At 42.4% G+C, this 21,197-nt stretch overlaps 1 pseudogene; it reads left to right on the top strand.

The window, feature by feature from the left end:
- The first annotated feature begins 18,440 nt into the window (after window positions 1-18,440).
- Window positions 18,441-20,840, top strand: LOC114512522 (annotated as a pseudogene).
- The last annotated feature ends 357 nt before the right edge of the window (window positions 20,841-21,197 follow it).

Here is a 21,197-nt window from a genome sequence, read left to right as displayed (position 1 = left end):
TTACCTGAAATAAACATAGTGGTTAGTATTATTATTCTGGTTTAGTTTATTTTTAAAGATAAACTGAAACCAAAGAGGGTTAAGTAGCTTTTCAGAGATGACATAGATAGCAAGTAGTAAAGCAGGAATTCAAACCTAGCTCTTTCTTAAGAGAGTTTAATCATCTTTGTTCTTGCAGGTGGCTACATCCAAATCTGTGCCTATTACCCTGTCTGATCTCTTCTCAGACACCTGGGAAAGTCTTACTCTGATTTGCCAAAGAGTGAGCCCCAGATACTCACTCCCAAATAGAAACACTAGAGTAGGGGTGGACAGCCAATCCAAAGTGGGGAAAAGGGCTGAGTAGGGAAGATAAGGAACCAGTGAGCCTGGCAGCAGGCCCTGGAGGGGCACTGGAGATGGTGGGGAGAGGAACTTCAAAAGTCTGCCACTGGGGACCTGGCCAGTTGGTGCACTGGTGGGGTTGCTGGCTCTCATTGCCAAAGTCAATCCCAGACAAACTATGGAAATGAAAAGAAACAAACAAGAATCAATTACAGGCTTTCACTTTCCAGTCTAGAGTATAAGGAGCTTAGAAGTCTTCACTCCTATCCTCCGGTCCCCCAGAAAAAAAGTAACAAACTGAAAAACAAAAACTTTTCTTAGGCCCATCAGAGAATTGAGGTCATGGGTGAAATACTGCCTTTAAGATTAGAAGGCAGGCAGGTACAGAGATCACATCTTACCTTAGTAAAGCCAGCTGCCAGAGCCAGTACTGCTGTAAGAGAACTGACCTTGTAATTGATGAAGTGCTACTGTTAAAGTCTCCAGGGGGTCCGGTCATGGGGGTGGGGCACACTTTCATGAGTTTTTCCTCCAGGAGCTTTATTAGGTTCTCAGTGTGTAGATCAGAGAAAATGCCCTCCCGCTTCCCATATTGGGAGGAAGAATGTAATCATTTCAAAATATGCCCAGAGCAGTCTGTTCTACTTAACAAAAGCCTGTCCTCAAGAGAAATAGGGACATAAAGGAAAGAATAAACAAATGGGACTTCATCAAAATAAAAAGCATCTGCACAGCTAAAGAAAACATCAGCAAAATGAAAAAGAGAACCAACTACATAGGAAAATATATTTGCCAATGATACCTTGGACAAGGGTTTGATCTCCAAGATATATAAAGAACTCACATGACTCGACTCCAGCAAGACAAACAATCCAATTAAAAAATGGGCAAAGGACCTGAATAGATATTTTTCCAAGGAGGACATATAGAGGGCCCAGAGACATATGAAAGGATGCTCAGCATCACTAGCCATCAGAGAGATGCAAATTAAAACCACAGTGAGATACCACTTCACACCAGACAAAGTGGCCATCACAAACAAATCAACAAAGAACAAGTGCTGGTAAGGTTGTGGAGAAAAGGGAACCCTAGTATACTGTTGGTGGGAATGAAGACTGGTGCAGCCACTGTGGAAAACAGTATGGAATTTCCTCAAAAAACTACAGAAGGAACTTCCTTTTGACCCAGCAATTCTGCTGCTGGGATTGTATCCTAAGAATCCTGAAACACCACTTCAAAAAACTTATGCACCTCAATGTTCACAGCAGTACAATTTACAATAGCCAAGTGATGGAAGCAACCTAAGTGCCCATCAGTAAACGAGTGGTTCAAAAACCTGTGGTACATTTACACAATGGAATTCTATGCAGCAGAAAGAAAGAAGGAAGAAAGAAGGAGCTCCTACCCTTTGCAACAGCATGGATGGAACTGGAAATCATTATGCTAAGTGAAATAAGCCAGGAGGTGAAAGACAGATACTACATGATCTCACCTATAAGTGGAATCTAATCAACAAAACAAACATGGGAGCAAAATAGAAACAAAGACTAGGAAGTAAACAAATGGATGGGGACCAAAGGGGAGGGAGGAGAGGGATAACAGGGGAAAGAGAGGGAAGGGTGGTCAACAAGTATGTATAAAAGAGCCATAGAAAAAGACAACAGGGGTGTGGAGGATTGAATGTGGAAGTTGGGGAGAGGGTAGGGCAGGGGAGAGTAATGGGGGGAAATGAGGACAGCTGTAACTGAACAATTAATTTTAAAAAAAGAAAAAAAAAAGAAAATGGAATATTATTCATTCACTTCATTTCCCCATTATCTCCCTTCCTCTCTCCTCCAGTCACTGTCAGTTTGTTCTCTATTTCTATGTCTCTGGTTCTATTTGGCTTGTTTGTTTGTTTTGTTCATTAGGTTCCACTAATAGATAAGCCTTAGAAAACAAGAAAATCCTGCCTTTTCCTACACCATGGATGAAACTTGAGGACATTATGCTAAATTAAATATATCAGTTATGAAGAGACAAATCCATTATTCAACTTCCTTTTTAAAGTCTATTTTATTCATTATGCTATTACAGCTGTCCCAATTTTTCTCTCTTTTTTCCCCCTTCACCTTGCCCTGCCAACCTTCTAGCATTGCCCCCACCCATTTAGTTCATGTCCATGGGTTGTACATATAAGTTCTTTGAATTCTCTGTTTTCTATACCATTTTTGACCTCTCCCCATCTGTTTTATGCCTACTAACTGTGCTTCTTATTCCCTGTACATTTCCCCCCTACTCCTCCCTTCCCACTCCCCAATGAAATCCCTCCATCTGATGTCCACTTCTCTGATTCTGCTTCTGTTCTAGTTGTTCCCTTAGTTTCTGTTTTTATTGTTTTTTTTAGGTTCCATTGTTGATAGTTATGAGTTTGTTGCCATTTTACTGTTCATATTTTTTTATCTTCTTTTTCTTAGATAAGTCCCTTTAACATTTCATATAATAAGGGTTTGGTGATGATGAACTCCTTAAACTTGACCTTATCTGGGAAGCACTTTATCTGCCCTTCCATTTTAAATGATAGCTTTGCTGGATAGAGTAATCTTGGATGTAGGTCCTTGCCCCTCATGACTTGGAATACTTCTTTCCAGCCCCTTCTTGCCTGCAAGATTTCTTTTGAGAAATCAGCTGATAGTCTGATGGACACTTTTTGGTAGGTAATTGTCTCCTTTTCTCTTGCTGCTTTTAAGATTCTCTCCTTATCTTTCATCTTGGCTAATGTAATGATGATATGCCTTGGTGTATTCCTCCCTGGGTCCAGCTTCTTTGGGACTCTCTCAGCTTCCTGGACTTCCTGGAAGTCTATTTCTTTTGCCAGATTGGGGAAATTCTCCTTCATTATTCCTTCAAATAAGTTTTCAACTTCTTGCTGTTGTTCTCCTTCTGGCCCCCATATGATTCAGATGTTGGAATGTTTAAAGATGTCCTGGAGGTTCCTAAGCCTCTCCTCATTTTGTTGAATTCTGGTTTATTCATTCTGTTCTGGTTGAATGTTTATTTCTTCCTTTTGTTCCAAATTGTTGCTTTGAGTCCTGGTTTCCTTCCTGTTACTGTTGGTTCCCTGTACATTTTCCTTTATTTCACTTAGCATAGCCTTCATTTTTTCCTCTAATTTGGGATCATACCCAACCAATTCTGTGAGTATCCTGATTACCAGTGTTTTGAACTGTGCATCTGATAGGTTGGCTATCTCTTCATCTCTTAGTTGTATTTTTTCTGGAGCTTTGCTCTGTTCTTTCATTTGGGCCATTTTTTTTTTTTTAGTCTTGATGTGCCTGTTATGTAGTGAGGGGTAGAACCTTAGGTGTTTACCAGGGCAAGGCAACCCATATGTCTGCATTTGACACTGTGTGTGTGGAAGGGGTCCAAGAAGGAACAGTACTGCTCACTCCGCTCTCTGCTGGTTTTCAGTCACTTTCCCTACTACCCACAAGCAAATTTGGCCCTTCTGGTGCTGATTCCTAGGTGCGTGGGTTTGTGTACATTCTAGGAACCTGTGGGTCTCTCCAGCCAGCCCTTCTGTGAGGGTTGGAAACTAGCTAGCTAGAGCCAGGAGATTACTAGGTTAATGAACAAACAGCCTGCCTTCCCGCCTTATGCAAGAATGCTTGGTTTGAAATTCCCACGTGAGGTCTTTGTAAGCGAATTGCTAACTGCCATGTCTGCTTCTGTATAACACTTGCTTGCCCACCCCTATATAAGAACGTAGTTGTACGTGCTCAGTGAGGCTCTCATTTGCAGCTCCTTGTGGGTACTGTGTCACTGGACACTTTGAGAGTTCGCCCCTGCGCAGGTTAAACTTGGCCAATAAAGTAACATCTTTGATACCCTGAAAGTCTCCAATATTGGTTCTCACATGTACTAGATGCTACAATTACACTCATATTATTACCCTACCAACCACATTGATGCAGGTGTTACGTCTGCCTGGCCCTATATTATTTTTGATACTTCAAAGAAGTGGAATAAGAGTTCTGGCCAGGATGGAAGTGTAGGTAGAAACCCTTCACTTCCTCCCACAACCAAAAGCTGGGTAACAACCAATCTAAAATCAATAAACAACCAGAAGTGACAGAAAATCAAACAGCATGGAACTCCACAACCAAAGATTTAAAGAAACAGTCAACCAAACCAACCAGACTGGTAAGATGGGTGGACAGAAAGAACCTGTGGAAAAGTGGCAGACAGCAGACAGCGTGAGCAGGGCTGGCTGAAAGGACCTGTGGTGACTCAATGTACCTCAAGGGTGGGGCTGTCTGAATGGGAAACTGAGACTCAGAGCTGGCTGTGGACTATAGTGGGGGTTGCCACAGTGGGAGAAAACCCTAGTCTCACAGAAGAGTTCATTGGAAAGTGGGGTTAGAGCTGAGCAAGCAAGCTGCATTGTTCCCTCTCTGAGCCCTCCCCCACAGACAGCACAAAATACAGCACAGATTGTTGCCCTGCCCTGAAGAATACATAAGGCTCCACCCCCTCACAACTTAACAGGTACATGGAAACAAAGAAATATGGCCCAAATGAAAGAACAGAGAAAAACTCCAGAAAGAGAGTTAAGTGATGAGGAGATAGCTAACCTGTCTGATGGAGAGCTCAAAGCCCTGGTAATCAAAATGCTCACAGAACTGATTGAGCTCGGTCACAAAATGAAAGAACAAATGAGGGATACCTAAAGTGAAGTAAAGCAAAATACTCAGGGAACCGACAGTGACAGGAAGGAAACCAGGACTCAAAGCAACAATTTGGAACAAAAGGAAGAAATAAACATTCAACCAGAACAGAATGAATAAACCAGAATTCAACAAAATGAGGAGAGGCTTAGGAACCTCCAGGACATCTTTAAACATTCCAACATCTGAATCATATGGGGGCCAGAAGGAGAACAACAGCAAGAAGTTGAAAACTTATTTGAAGGAATAATGAAGGAGAATTTCCCCAATCTGGCAAAAGAAATAGACTTCCAGGAAGTCCAGGAAGCTGAGAGAGTCCCAAAGAAGCTGGACCCAGGGAGGAATACACCAAGGCATATCATCATTACATTAGCCAAGATGAAAGATAAGGAGAGAATCTTAAAAGCAGCAAGAGAAAAGGAGACAATTACCTACCAAAAAGTGTCCATCAGACTATCAGCTGATTTCTCAAAAGAAATCTTGCAGGCAAGAAGGGGCTGGAAAGAAGTATTCCAAGTCATGAGGGGCAAGGACCTACATCCAAGATTACTCTATCCAGCAAAGCTATCATTTAAAATGGAAGGGCAGATAAAGTGCTTCCCAGATAAGGTCAAGTTTAAGGAGTTCATCATCACCAAACCCTTATTATATGAAATGTTAAAGGGACTTATCTAAGAAAAAGAAGATAAAAAAATATGAACAGTAAAATGGCAACAAACTCATAACTATCAACAATGGAACCTAAAAAAAACAATAAAAACAGAAACTAAGGGAACAACTAGAACAGAAGCAGAATCAGAGAAGTGGACATCAGATGGAGGGATTTCATTGGGGAGTGGGAAGGGAGGAGTAGGGGGGAAATGTACAGGGAATAAGAAGCACAGTTAGTAGGCATAAAACAGATGGGGAGAGGTCAAAAATGGTATAGAAAACAGAGAATTCAAAGAACTTATATGTACAACCCATGGACATGAACTAAATGGGTGGGGGCAATGCTAGAAGGTTGGCAGGGCAAGGTGAAGGGGGAATAAAGAGAGAGAAAAATTGGGAAAACTGATAGCATTATCAATAAAAATACTTTAGAAAAAAATTATACAAAACATATAAGTAAATAAAAAGGAAAAATGCAAATAGTATGGCTCAATGACAATTAAATTAATTTAAATAGAATTCCAGCCAAAGAAGACAGGAGTAGTAACAGAGGAACAAAAATCAGAGGGGGCAAATAGATTACAAACAGTAAAAGTGGAGACCTAAATCTAACCATACCAACAATTACATGAAATAAACATGCCAGTTAAATAAGAGGCACAGATTGTCAGACTGGATTTAAAAAAGCAAGCTCTATCATATAGTGTCTGCAAGAAGCACACGTTAAATATAGATGCACAGGTCAGCTCAAAGGAAACAGATGGAAAAAGACATACATGCACACAGTAAGCATTAGAAGATTGCAGTGGCAGTATATCAAATTATATTTCAAAACAAAAAGTATTACCGGAGACACAAAGACATGTTTTGTGATAATAAAAGGGTTGGTTCATCAGAAAATATACCAAAGGTAAATGTATATACATGTTGTAATAATGCTTCAAAAATACATGAAGAAGAAAAAAGAATTCATGGAGAAAGAGAAAATTCCACAATCCTCATTCAAGAATCCTCATACAGTCACAGTAATTAATAAAATGATGAAACTATTGCTAAATAAATTGATAAAAATAAATGATAAGGAAATAAAACATCTGAATGTAACAAGCAACCTGATCTAACATAGTATTAGAACAACACCCAACAGCTGCAGAATGCATTACATTGTGGGGCTCAAGGCACATTCACTGAGACACTATATATACTGGCTTGTGAAATATCTTCCAACTTACACAGACTGATATTGCACATTCTTTGTTCTAAATGGAATTAAATAAGAAATCAGTAACAATAAGTTATCTAAAAAACAACCCCCCAAATATCTGGAAATTAAATAGATATTCAGTGGAACAAAACTGTATTTATCAAGCATAGACAACTCTCTCCTGATGACTTTCATTATAAAGGGAAGCAGGTATGAGGATAAAAAAGGAAGAAATCATGATCCCCCTTGGACAAAACTTGCAGTGGGTCTCACTGACCACAGAACAAGATCCACATCTATTATCTGCCACCCATGGCCATCTCCAGTAACAGCCCTAACCCTTTCCCACCTGAGATCCCATCACTCCCCCTGCCACACAAATGTCATTTTCCAGACAGAAAGGACAACCCCTAATATCCTCACATCTGGGTGCTAAGCCCTCACCCAGAAGGAGCCAGGAGCCAGACAAGGTACCTGTTCCTCAAAAAACCATCTCAACACCAGTGAGATAATCAGGCAGTTGGGATGCACCATGCTAGCTCTGATGTCCTTATGTACAAGTGCTCTGGGACCTATTCTGCCAGAGAGCACTCAGAAATCTTTGCACTAGAGAAACATCTAAGCTAGTTAACAAGGATGAATGTGTGAAACATAAAGGCCTGGGAGGGAAGAAAACCTGCACAGATTGATTGGAATAGATTCCCACGTGGCTGTAAACCAGAGTCCAGTTGGAGTGAAGGATGAAAATGATTCTGGAAAGGCTGTTTAGGGGGCAGTTGAGAATGGATAATCATTATTACCACAAAGTACTCTCCGTGAGCACCCACTGTGTGCCAGGCACCCTCACCACTTCCGAAGATCACATTTCCACATCTCAACCTTGACATTGCTATTAGCTCTATTTTACAGATGAGAAGGGACATAGAATGCAGGCAGATGCCCAGGGTCACAGAGTCAGTACTAGTGTAGTGGAGCCTCAGAGTTTGATTTCAGAATTTGCAATCAAGAGAGGAGGACCTTTTTGTAAGAGGAAGAAGATTAACTAAAACATGGTGAAAGACTATATGCTGAACTAACATAAAGGTGAGAAGAAAGGAGGAGAGGAGGAAGAATCGACAAGATTTATCAGCTTATCAGATTAGTGGGAAATCTAGAAAACTCAAAAAGGTACAACCTGAGATCATGCTGTATATGCCAACAGGGACAATACTGCCATTAACAAGATCAGCAGGGCCAGAATGGGTGAGAAGAGCCAAGGGGGGATTCAGATGGCAGAATTCCCCATATTGTCCTCCACATGCCTCAACCTGGACTGTTGAAAGCAGGCTTTGAACTGTGGCAAGGCAGTTTGTGACAACTAGGAAAATTGAACACATTAATATTATGTAACATTAACAAACCTGGGTTAATTTTATTGGAGATCATACACACACACACATATATTGTTTCTTTAAAGTCCTTATTCAAATAAATGCATACTGAAGTATTTACACATAAAATGTTTTCTGAGATTTGCTGCAAGATACTTCAGTAGTGAAAACTAAAACTAAGAACAGAATGTTGACACTTGCTGAAGTTGAGCAAGGGGGACACGGGTGCTCTTATAGTATTCACACTACTTTTGGCTGTATTTGTAAAATTTTCATAATTTTAACTTTGATAAGCCGTCTCCATTCACATCCCCAAAGGTAAACAAACAAACAAACAAACAAAACACCTTATGAGGAGAGGGTTTAACCTACAAACACCAGATATTCTGTTGGTGTCATTAATGTCATCAATAAAAGTTCATGTCATTAGGGGCTGGGACAAAGAATCAAAAGAAAGTGAACAAATGTTTTACCTTTATCAGCATTAGATGCATGAGAAAAACTTGAAAAAGAGCAACTCCTTTTAAATTTTCATTAAAATCTTGAAAGTTAAAGAACAGCAAACTCCATGGTTAAAGTTACTATACCATTTCCCTCTCTATAAATTAGAGTTCTACTATGTAATGTACAAAAATGGATGAGGAAATAAACTATGGCAGTGCACAGAAAGCACACTGCCAACACAGTAGTACCCTCAAAACACTACTCATCACCTTTGTGTTGCCAGGGCTCAGAGGCCCTGAGAACACAGTTGCATCAATCTCAGGGAGGGAGTTCCCTGAAGATGTTGGGAAGCTCCTCGGAAGCAATCTGTAGCTTTGAGCCCAGAGGGAAATACTACCCTCAAGGTAACAAGGACAAACAAAACAATGCACCCTCCATTATGAGCAAAGATACCACAGGAACATATGAAAGTGCTGCCCATCTAAGAAGGGGTTGTCAGGCCCCTAGAACAATCCCTCTGTATGTGGGGGAAGCATGGGGTGCTCCAGGGCAGACTTGAGCAGAGAAAAGCAGCTCCAAGTTCAGGATTCTTTGCCCATCCAGAAGACAGGCTGGAAACCCCCAAGCCTGCAGCTGGGGTCCTCTTCACTAAAGTATCAGAACCAGGAAGGTTCTAGCTCTCTGCAGAGTCAGGGTGTGGGTTTTAGAACACGCCTGCTCGGAGGTCATGCTGATACCCCACATGATATCATCTGTATGCCTATGGAGTTTAGTAAAAACACAGAGTAACATTACTGAGCACTCAGCATGTGCTAGACATGGGTTTTTACCTCTTTCCACTCTGATGACAGCTTCAGTGAGAGAGGGCACACCTGAATGTCAACCCTTCCTAGAGAGGCAGGGATTCTGATGCAGGCCTGACATAAGCTTCTAGGTAGAGATAGTGTCCAGAGAGATGCACTTGCAGATTTAGGGTGGAAGTGTAACTGGAAAAGACACCTGCATTCTGGCTGCCTGTCACTACCAAATCCAATAAGCAATGACAGTGACTGAATCTTTTATGGGCACTTTATTCAGATGGCTGGCAATTTGAGAAGATGGTGGGTTCATACCCTAACAAAACCATTTTCCTTTCTCTTTCCTGGCCAGATCTTTTATGGGGGTCGGGAGGGGGGGAGGAGCACAAACAAAGTGTGGTGAGGGCTTTGAGATTCAGAAGCTGCAACATCCCTGTCCTGGGCAGTTAGCTGTTCTTAAGTGGGGTGGTCGGAACACAAAAGGCCCAGATGCCTCCAACTTGTGCCCAGGCAGTAATCCCTAGCCAGTGCCTCAGGAGGTCGACTGTTTTTCCCAGGAGACGGGATGGGCCTTATCTGTAGTTTTTGAAACAAAAGCTTTAACATACATGTTACTTGCTAGGCTTATAACTTTTTACCTTAAGCTAAAATTTTCCAAGTCTTGAGTCCCCTATCAGAACGACAAGTTCTCATTGATAAATGGTGAATCGGAGTGAAGATCCATGGAACCCCACAGCTACTTCTAGGTATGCTTGCAATGTTTTCATAATGAAAAATTAAAAATAAGAACGTAAGTGTAGATGTCTTACCTCCCCACCCCCACTCCCAGGAATTCAAGGGGGCAGCCAGCAGCCCCACAGGGCTGGGGAAAAGTTCCCTGCCCATGGGCTGCATTCCACTTAATCTACGTGGGGCTCTTGCAAGGGCCCCTACAACGGAGGAAGCCGTCTGGACATAGGGTCGCCCCATGCACCCGGAATACTGACCCCACCAGGCCTTCCAACATCCCCAAGGCTCTGATCCTAGTCGCTTGGCTGGTTCGCTGGGCTTTGGCCATCTCTCAGTACCCAAGTAAGCCTATAAGCCAATGCTTCCCCTACAACCAGGGTTCTAGGGGCCAAGCACCACAATGGTGAGCACCACCCGGCCATGCGCCCCTCTGAATACCCAGGAAGGAAACCTGAGCTGCACACCCACAATTGTGGGGAGGCCTGCTTTGAGCCAAGAGTGCGTGTTTCCCATATCACCCGAATTATTCCTTGCCCAAACCAGCGGGAAAATCAAACCTCAAGGAACCTGGGGCCTGTGGAAGATGTGTCGTTCCCCCCCCACCCCCCACCCCCGCCACCGTCTTTGATTTTCCTGACACTCCCTCCCCGGGAGCCTATAGCCCTCAGGGCTTTGCCCACTAGAAGCGTCAAAGTAGGAAGACTTCACACCAAACTACACCCTCCTCCGGCCCTCGGAAAGAGCGTAACACAGAGTGCCTCAGGGGCAGGACTACAATACCCACAATGACCCAGGGCGCAGAACTGCGCAACCCACAGTGCTGTTAGAGCGCCGATCTATAACAGCCAGAGTGTCTGGAAGGGCAGGAACACTGTACTCAAAATGTCTCAAGACACTGCAGAGTGCAGTATCCCAGAAGCCCTGGGATTCGAGCCTACGTTCTCCCACGGGGCGGAATGAGCTCCCGCGCACAGTACGCCTACCCACACGACCCCACTGGACTTGGATCTTCAGCCCAAACCTCTGGTACTTATACCTTCAGCCCTATTGATCCCTCCCACATGTCAGATTTACAGCCAGTTGGGCTCTGGACGAAACTGAGAAAAATCAGACAAGTAAAAACAAACTGACTTTGGGGTACCTGAGAAGGGTGGTTCAGGCTTGCACTAAAATCTTTCATTTTTTAAATTAAAAATGTAATTTTTAAATTATTTTTTAAATGAAAAGATGTTAGTTACCTGGGTGTCCTCCATCCTGCAGGTTCACCCCTGTGTTATCAAATTTAAATAACAGTGCATGATGGATGAATGAACTTCTAACAAATGTCAAATTTACTGGCGTTTTTCTTTTTTAGAGAGAACATAAAGTTTTTTTTAAAGGGAAAAGAAAACAAAACTAAATATGAATACATTTAAAGCTACAATAATTAAAATTATTTTACTAAAAGTTATTGATTAGATATGCTACAGCAGAAGGCTCAGAAACACATCATTCTTTATAAAGAGACAAACACTTTTTTTCTGGGAATCTGACAAAAGTGTTTTCGAAATACTCCTTATTTGCTTCTGCTCAAAATGAAGTAACAGGAACCAGATTTAGCCTCTTGTCTGAAACAACTTTAAAAGGACAACTGTGAAACTACAGGTTTGAAGACACTGTGCATAAGTCAGTGAAGAACAGTAAACCCATAGAGATGGGTAAGGAACCAGGTGAGCCATTGAACTGCCCCATGGAAATTTCAAGTCACAGGACAGAGAAGGGAAACCCAAGAGGAGGGCCCTTGGCTTCAAGTATCATTTTAGTAGCAACCAACTTGTTACTAACCAACTTGTTATATTGTTGTTGCTTGTAATAAGCAACAACAATGTGCATGTGCAAACCCCAGGAAATAATGGAAAGAATTAACAGGAAATACCTTGAGCTCACATAGAACCTGAAATTGTGCCTGTCCTCAATAGATAGTTATAATCTTCATAATTCACATGGCATGGAGTGAAGTACAGCAGGTCCCCAAAATGTTTCACTTAGCATCATTTCATTATAATGTTGATGAAAAAAACTGATTTTTGGCCTCAGGCACTGTGTGTGTAGAGTTTGTACATTCTCCCCTTGTCTTTGTGGGTTTTTTCCAGGTACTCTGGTTTCCTCCCACATCCCCCAAATGTGCACATTAGGTTAATTGGTGTGTCAAAATTGGCCCACTCCTAGTGAGGGTGTGTGTGTTTGTGTGTGTGAGTGCACCCTACAATAGAGTGACACCTTGTCCAGGGTTGGTTCCTGCCCTGAACCCTGAGCTCCCAGAATGGGCTCCCGCCTCCCTCAGTCCTGAACTGTAATAGGTGGTTTGGAAAATATCTTACTTGTTTTTATTCATCTTTCTTAGATATATGTGTAGGTCACATTTATTTCAATGTTTAATATTATAGTTTTGGCGTCTTTATTTTAAAATTTGGTGATACTTTTGTGACCAGAAATGTAGAATTTAACTCTTGTTTATATCTATTAACCTATGGTAAAACTGGTTTCATTATATGTTGTTTTGCTTAAAGTTGCAGTTTTCAAGAACCTATCCATGATGTTAAGTGAAGTCTTCTTGTACTCACAAGGGTTAGCCTCAATCGTGGAACAAAATTAAGCCTAAATGCTTGATTAAGATTATTTTTATATTAAATTTGAGGGAGAAGTATGTTTAATGCATTTCAGAAGTCTTAAAAGTTACTTTCATTTTTGCAGAATTATGTATGCAAAATTGTACATGTTCTTATGTAAATAAATTTTTAAAGAAAACTAAATCAAGGTCTCACATAAAATGAGCTGTAAATTTAATATAATCCAATTAAAACAACATTTGCATATTTTCAACACCACAAAGTAATTCTAATATACAGGGTTTGGCAGAACTAAGGCCTGCTTGAGTGTGGTTGGTAGGGTAATAATATGGGTGTAATAATTTACAGTTTTAATTTGAACATTTCACCTAAAATGTCATATGGTGTGCTTGAGTACGATATTGTTACATTACAGAATTACATGCTTATGATTTTGTAATAAAAGATTTTGTAATAAAAAGGGGGCATTATTTATGCCAGATCCTGTATACCTGGATGACTATTCATGATATTTATCAAGAAAATGGTGATAAATAATAAAGCTTGATTTGCTCTATTACTGGCATTTTAATATGAAAGTACATCCATCCATGTGACGATGATGCAAGTCAGCTAAATAGAACTAAAGGGAAAGTCAGTAAAGTAAACTAGGAAGGTAGAAAGGGAGGGAGAAAGAAAGGGAGGAAAAGAGAAATAGGATTTCAAATCAGTTTGGAATGCTTAAGAGAACAGATATTTACTTGGGAGAGATTAAACTAGTTCACAAAACAGATATAAAAACAGAAATCAGAGGTTTAGCATGGTGGAATAGAAGTGATTTTGAAAATAGCTTGTGGTGTGGAAGGCCTTTGCATGTATCAGACTACAGCAGAGGCCATCAAGAAAAGAATGCCTTAAGACAACAGTACCAAAACCAGTGTGCTCATGCTGGTCAGCAGGTATCTTGGTCTCTCATTTCTCTGGGCTGAAATCCAGCTGAAGAGAGAAGAGGACATTTCTATAAGTTTTTTTCTAGGTATAGCAGCTCTGGTGGCTTCCATTTGGCCTGTTCCACCAGGGCAGCCCTTACTCCACAGGTCAGAGAGCTGATGTGGGAATTCCTCCAGTGGCTAAGTATATCTATTCTAATTATACATTCCAGAAGTAGGGAAATAGCCACTGAATGGGTTTTTAGACCACTGGCCACACTCTGAGACACACCTGCTCTAAAATTTTATTCATCATGGGACCTCCGTAAGCCCCTATTCTAACTGGTGGACCACAGTAACATTTTGAGTCTCCTATAATTAGTGTCAGTTTAGAGCCAGTGCCCGGTAGTCCCTAAAGAGTCTCATTATTTCCTTTTCCCCAGTATAGAGTCACTCTGGTAAAGGCCATGGGACCCTTTAGAAAAGGCTGAGAGAGTTTATTGCCTCTGGACTTGACAAACAAGAAATGCTAAAGGGAGTCCTTCAGGTTGAAATGAAGATACTAGAGAGTTATTTAAGGCTGTGTGAGGAAATAAAGATCTCAGGTAAAAGTAAATACACTGGCAATTATGAAAGTTAGTATAATTATAATTTTGATTTGAAGCTCCACTTTTTATTTTCTACATGATTAAAGAAACAAATGCATAAAAAAGCAATTATTAACCTCTGCTATTGGACATACAATTTATTAAAATATAAGTTGTGGCAACAAAAACATAGAAGATGTAGAGCTATAGAGGAACAGAGTTTTTGTATGCTATAAAAGTTAAGTTCATATCACTTCAAATTATATTTATATTATTTTAGCATGTTAAATGCAATCCTCATGGTAATAACAAAAAATATCTAAAGAATATACACAAAAGGAAATTATAAGGTAATAAAAACATTTTGCTACAAAAACCAACTGAACACAGAGAATGCATTAATAGGAAAAATGAGAGATAAAAAGTCTATAAGGCATATAGAAAACAAATAGCAAAGTGGCAGAATTAAGTCACTTCATTAGCAATTTTTTTTTTAATTTTTTTAAAATGTTCACTATGCTCAGGTTACTTTTTTAATATTTTATTTATATATTTTTTAGAGAGGGAAGGGATGGAGATAGAGAGAGAGAGAGAGAAACATTAATGTACGGTTGCTGGAGGTTATGGCCTGCAACCCAGGAATGTACCCTGGCTGGGAATCGAACCTGGGACACTTTGGTTCCCAGCCCGCGCTCAATCCAGCAATTTCTTTAAGTGGATTAAACTCTTCAATTAAAAGACAGAGGTTAGCAAAATATATTTAAAGAAAGCACGATCCAGCTATATATTTTCTACAAAAAAATTCACTTTAGACCCAAAGGCAAAAATGGGTTGAAAGTGAAAGCAATTTTAAAATATTCCATGTAAATTAAATAGTAACCAAAAAAAGAGTTTAGGGTAGTAAGCTAGTATCAGACAACCCAGACTTAAAATCAAAATGGTTGCAAAAGATGAAGAAGGACATTGTATGTAGATAAACATTTCAATAGAGAAAGAAGATATAAAATAATAAGCATTTACATACCTAACTGGCCCTAGGCTTTATGAGCCAGTGGGTGTACATCAAGATGAGGAGAAGGCAGTGGCTGCTGTTCTCTTCCCATCAGATTAGAGACAAGTACACAATCCTGCAATACTGAAAGTTCAGCTATCAGAATACTAGAATTACAACAAACTACTAGCCAGAAATGTACACACCTTCTACAAGTTGTGAAAATGAACTATATACTAGAGCACATTTGCTGATGAGACCAACATGGTGGGACTGCAGATGGCCAGAGCTATATGACAAGACTGAAAGAATGTTCACTTTCACATCTGGCTGTCCAGTGAGGTCAGCACTTGTGGGTGATTAACAAGGCCATTTCACAGGAGCTCACATATCTAATAGCTACACACATACACAGAGAGTTAGAGAGAACTAAGTTTATTGAATAGTTTGCTGAAAACAGAATGTAAAGTGTTTTAAGTGTTAGGAAGTAATTTCATAGTGGCTATTCTTTTAAGTATTGAAAGTTAGCGGTGTAGACCAGATGGGAGGAATCAATACTGTAGATCAGTGTTCAGGAAAGAGTTCTCTAAAGAACCAGATAGTAAATATTTTAGGGTGTATAAACTTTATGTTCTTTATTGCAACTACTTAACTTTGTGTGAAAGCTGCCATAAACACTACATGAAAAATGAGTGTGGCTGTGGTCCAGTAGACTTTTATTTACAAAATACCTGTTGTGTTGTAGTTTGTAGATAATTACATAAAACATATATCATTTTGATTGGTAAAGAAAGAAGCTGGCAGGTATGAAAAGGCCTGGGATACTAAAAGTTTGTTTAAGCATCATGGTGTTTTTAATCAGCTTCAGGTGGACAGAACTAGTATAGTGGAACAAGCTATAAAAATTGCTGTCTCCTGTGCATGAGCTATTGCAGGAAAAGTTTGCCCTTTCACAACAAGTTGTAGAAAAATAAGAAAAACAAATCTTGGATGCCTTGACACACCACTGACCATCTGACACAAACCTAAATTTTAGGTTTTAGGTCTTCCTGGTGGGAAGCTACACATTGGGAGTTCGTTAACATTGTCTGCCACCCTAGATAAAGACAGTAAATACCCCTGATATCATTTCCAACAGGGGACTTTGGGATTGCAACCCATAACTCAAAATTTGTTAAAGGAAGGAGTCATTAAACACACCATTTTTCCTTTCAATTCCCCCCATTTGGCTGTTATGATAGCTCACTACCAATGAGAGGTGCCTTATAGTCGACTACCAAAATTCAGACACAAAGGTGCCACTACTAAGTCTCCCATTCCCAACATTATCTAGTTAGTTAATCAAGGATATTCAAAAGGCTCCAGGAGACTACTTTGCCATTATTGACGTAGCTAACACGTTCTGTTCAGTATTGATCGTCCAGAAGTTCCAGCCATGGTTTACTTTCACTTTTATAGATTCCAATACAGCTATCTTTACCCAGCTGCCTGTGGCTATCATATCTGCCCAGCTATTGCCTATAATCTTTGCCGACAAGACCTGGATTCCCTTACAGTGCCCTCTTGTACTATTTGGCGGTGCATGGATGACATTCTAATTCGAGGCCCTTCATAGGATGTGGCTTGAGGCCTTAACATGGATCATGATCAATCTACTGCAAAGATGTTAAGATATTGCCTCCCACAGAATTCAAGAGCCAGGCACAACTGTTAAATTTCTGGACATTAATTAGTCCTCTAAAGACCAGGAAATTCTACTTGCAGTTAAACATCCTTTGATAACTATTTTGTCTTCCCCTAGGCTCTGGTCTATGGCCCTCAAAACACCTGACTAAAACATACAAAGATCATCTCAACTTCCCTCATACATAAGCACCATGCTGCACACCCCTGACTTCACATGTACAGATCACACCTTTGTACACACAAACATACCTCCAACACACACACACAGTTTCTTTCTTTCTTTTTTTAACAAGCTCAATTCACTTTATTTTCCTTGTATAAATTATGTTGTGGCCACAGCTGGAGCCTGGGTCCTCTGCACAGAAACTCTGATGTGGGTCTTAACAAGATGGTCTGTGAATTCCTGACAGGAAGACTTGGTGAACACAGTCTCTTCCCACAGGTGAGGGGTAAGATAGCTGTAGGTCTTAGAGATAGAATCAAAAGTGGCCTTGGCAAAGTTGCCCAGGGTGGCAGTGCAGCTCCTGGCTGAGGTGTAGCAGTCATTGATACCAGCCAACATTAGCAGCCTTTTGGGCAAAGGGGCTGAGATGACACCAGTGCCCCTGGGTGTAGTGATTAGGTGTACCAGCACAGAGCCACAGTGTCTCATCACCTTGCAAGGGACAGTGTGGGGCTCGCCAATCTTTCCACCCAAGTAGCCTCACCGCAAAGAAACAATAGAGAGCTTGGCCAGGATGATGGCCCCATGGATGACACAGTTTCCACCCTGAAGACATGCTCACACACTCAGAATCTACTATGTGAAGAAATGGCTGCAAACTGTAATGGGGATGAGTCTGGCGACAATGGCATTGCTACCTAGATATCTCTTCAGGGAGGGCTTGTTGTTCTGAGTTGAGAAACGCTGGATTGGGAGGCAACATCAGTTCCCAGTGCTCTAAGGACTGCCACAAGTACAGAGAGCTGCCTTCTAGCTGACGTTGTCCTCTTTCAGGAAGGGACAGATTCCACTGCCTTCTGAGCATTGTGGCAGGCAGCAGGGACCCATGACAGTGCTCGAGCTGCAGGCAGCAAGCAGCAGGGCACAGAGAAGTACACACAGGGGCTTGCTGGCTCCTGGGAGCACAACTGAGTGTACTCTACTTTGGTTGAGCAACTTCGGAGACAGGCTGTGGGAAGCCCAGGAGCACTTGGAGCCCAGGAGCCTGAAGAGCACCAGCTCTGGGAAGTACTCAAAGTGGAGGTGGCAGCATTTTGGCTGGGGCCAGATAAGAGAGACTCAGGGCAGAGGCACCAGAATGAGGCCAGCAGCATGTGGGTCCAGAAGGGAGTGCAGGGCAAGCTGCTCCTGATGCTATTGTTCTGCTGGTACCAGAGCCTGAGCTAGGCAGGCACTAATTTGTGCAGTGAAATATTCTCAACTTATTCCCATCAGCACCTGCAAAGCTGCTGACCCACTTGCTTCTGGTGTCCCAAGGCACCACATGGTAAAGAACTGCCATACTTCCCCTGACACAAAGACCTATATGAAGTGTAAGTTCAAGTGGGTCAGCCAGAACGACCATGTCACACAGGAGGGCCAGAACGAGGCCATGCACCTGTAGTTGTGAGAGGTGCAGATCTAGGTCTTGGCACTTGGTAGATGAACTATTTGGACTGGAGAATTACTGGTGCCAGGGTGTCACCTGGAGCTCTTCAGGGATCACAAACAGTCACCAGACCTATGTCCACAGTCCATACCTGTGCAAGAACTTCAACCAGGTGCCACTGGACAAGGAAGTACCCCTAGACCACATGGTTCTCCTGCAATGCCCTGCACAAAGGGTGTGCCTGTGGCTGAGGTGGAATGGCTCAAGAATGAGGACATCATGGACACCACCCAGGACCGAAATTTCTGCTCACCAATGACCTCATCATCTACCAGGCTCACCTGTTAGATTTGGCCAGATATACCTGTGTGGCCAAAAGCACTGTAGCCAAGCACTGCAGTACCACTGCCACAATTATCATCTATATGAATGGGGAGTGGTCAGCTGGGCAGATTGGTTGCCCTCCTCCAACTACCATGGCCACAGCTAGCAGTAGTGCACACGGACTTGCAACAACCCCATCCTGCTCAGCAGAGGAAATTTCTGGGAAGGCCAGGCCTTCCTGCACTACAGTGTACCCAGTGGCTGGAACATGGACAGATAAGAGCAATTTGTCAGCCTGGGGCATTGAGTGTGCCCACTGGCACAGCCAAGAGTAGATGGCACCCCGGCCCCAGAATGGAGACCAAGACTGTAGCAGGACTCTTCTTGACTCCATGAACTGCACCAATAAGCTGACATGCAAAATAAGAAAACTCTAAGTGACCCCAAAAGCAACCTCTGGAGCCCTTGGAGGTTGTGGCACTGGACGCCGACCTCATGGTGTCCATCCTCGTGGTGGTAGCCATGCTCATGGTGGTAGGAGTGGGGAGGTGTACTGCTGCAAGTGCTATGATTTGGACACTGACATCACTGATCTGTCTGCTGCCCTCACTGGAGACTTCCACCCCGTCAACTTCAGGTCTGAAGACCCAACCACCTGCAGCTCCTGTACCTTTTGGTGCCTCCAGAATTCACAGCCAGTGCTGGCATCTACAGCATGCTTGTTTTCTCCCTGTAGGACATGGCTGACAAGATCCCCATTACCAACTTGTCCCTACTGGAACTCCTATTCAGCCTTAAGATCAAGCCCTACAGCTCTAGCATCACTGGGTCTGGGTCAGGCCTTCTGGACTGAGGCCAACTTGCTGGGGTCCTGCTGCCCATCACATACCCTGTCAATTTATCCTGGGATGCCCAATTTCTGCACCTGTGCAGCACAAGCTTTGGCTCCCAGCAGCTCCTGGGCCTGCCATGTGACACCAGGAGCATCATGAGTGGCACCTTTGGTTGCCTGGGCTTAAAGCTCAGCATTCCCAGTGCCAGGGGTCAGCTTGTTGGTACCCAATGGAGCTATCCCCCAGGGAAAGTTCTATGAAACATACTTCCTTACCAACAAGGCAGAAAATGCACTCCCACTTTTGGAAGGGACAGACAGAATTGAGCCCTTCCATAGCCTCCAGACGTATAGGCCTACTGCTCTGAGCCCCATAATCCGCATGGTGCCCTATAGCGCTGATCAGTGTCATCAACTGGATCTTCCAGCTCAATCACTGGGAGGTGGTGGTGATCCTGGATGAGAGACCCTGAACACCCCTTGCTACTGCCAATTGGAGATCAGGTCCTGCCACATCCTGTTAGACCTACGTGTTCATAGGTCAGTCCTATTCTTACTGGAGAGTCAAGTGGCTCCAGCTGGCCATCTTTGCCCCAGCCCTCTGTACATGCCTAGAGCACTGCCTCAGGGTCTACAGGATACACCAGTAGCACTGAAGGAGGTGCTGGAGCTGGAGCAGACCTGGGTGGTTACCTTGTGAAGGATCCAAAACCCCTGCTTTTTAAGGACAGTTACCATAACCTGCCTCTCCCTCCATGGCATTCCCTGTGCCCACTGGAGGAGCAAACTGCTGGCCAAGTCACCCTGTATCACATTTGGAGTGGCAGCCAGAAGACCCTACACTATGCCTTTACCCTGGAGAGGTATAGCCTGGCCTCCACAGAGTTCATCTGTAAGGTCTGCATATGATAGGTAGAAGGAGAAGGCCTTCTCTATCGCATGCAGCCCAGTATGGCTATGATTGCAGCCCAACACAAAACTGTAAATTTACTTAAAACATTATGAGATATTTTTGTGATTACGTGTTGCAATGTAATATGTGGCTCAAGACAACTCTTCTTCTTCCAGTGTGGCCCAGAGACACCAAAAATTTGGATACCCCTGTGCCTAGGTCTTTCTGACTGCTGCCTGTCAGGCCAAAAATACACCTGTCTTGGAAGGTTCTGCTTTGCACGACTGTCTACCAGGCCCACTCCTCTATGGACCCTGATGCCCTCACCATACAAATGCTAAAGAATGAGCCAACCTGATTAAGAGCAAATGTAATGATTCAGAATGACCAGGGTCCATGCACACATACAAGGGCCCACAACCCCAGATGCTCCACTCACAACTCGTGTAGATCCTCCCGTACATATATATACTCACTGGTGCTTGAATATTTTTGCTTCATACACATACATCCAGACACACACACAGGTCATGTGCTACTGAATGCTGAAT

This window comes from Phyllostomus discolor, chromosome 3 (assembly GCF_004126475.2).
Source record: "Phyllostomus discolor isolate MPI-MPIP mPhyDis1 chromosome 3, mPhyDis1.pri.v3, whole genome shotgun sequence".
NCBI lineage: Eukaryota > Metazoa > Chordata > Mammalia > Chiroptera > Phyllostomidae > Phyllostomus > Phyllostomus discolor.
The sequence above is the reverse complement of the archived record's forward strand: the minus strand, read 5'-3'. Positions and strand labels throughout refer to the sequence as shown.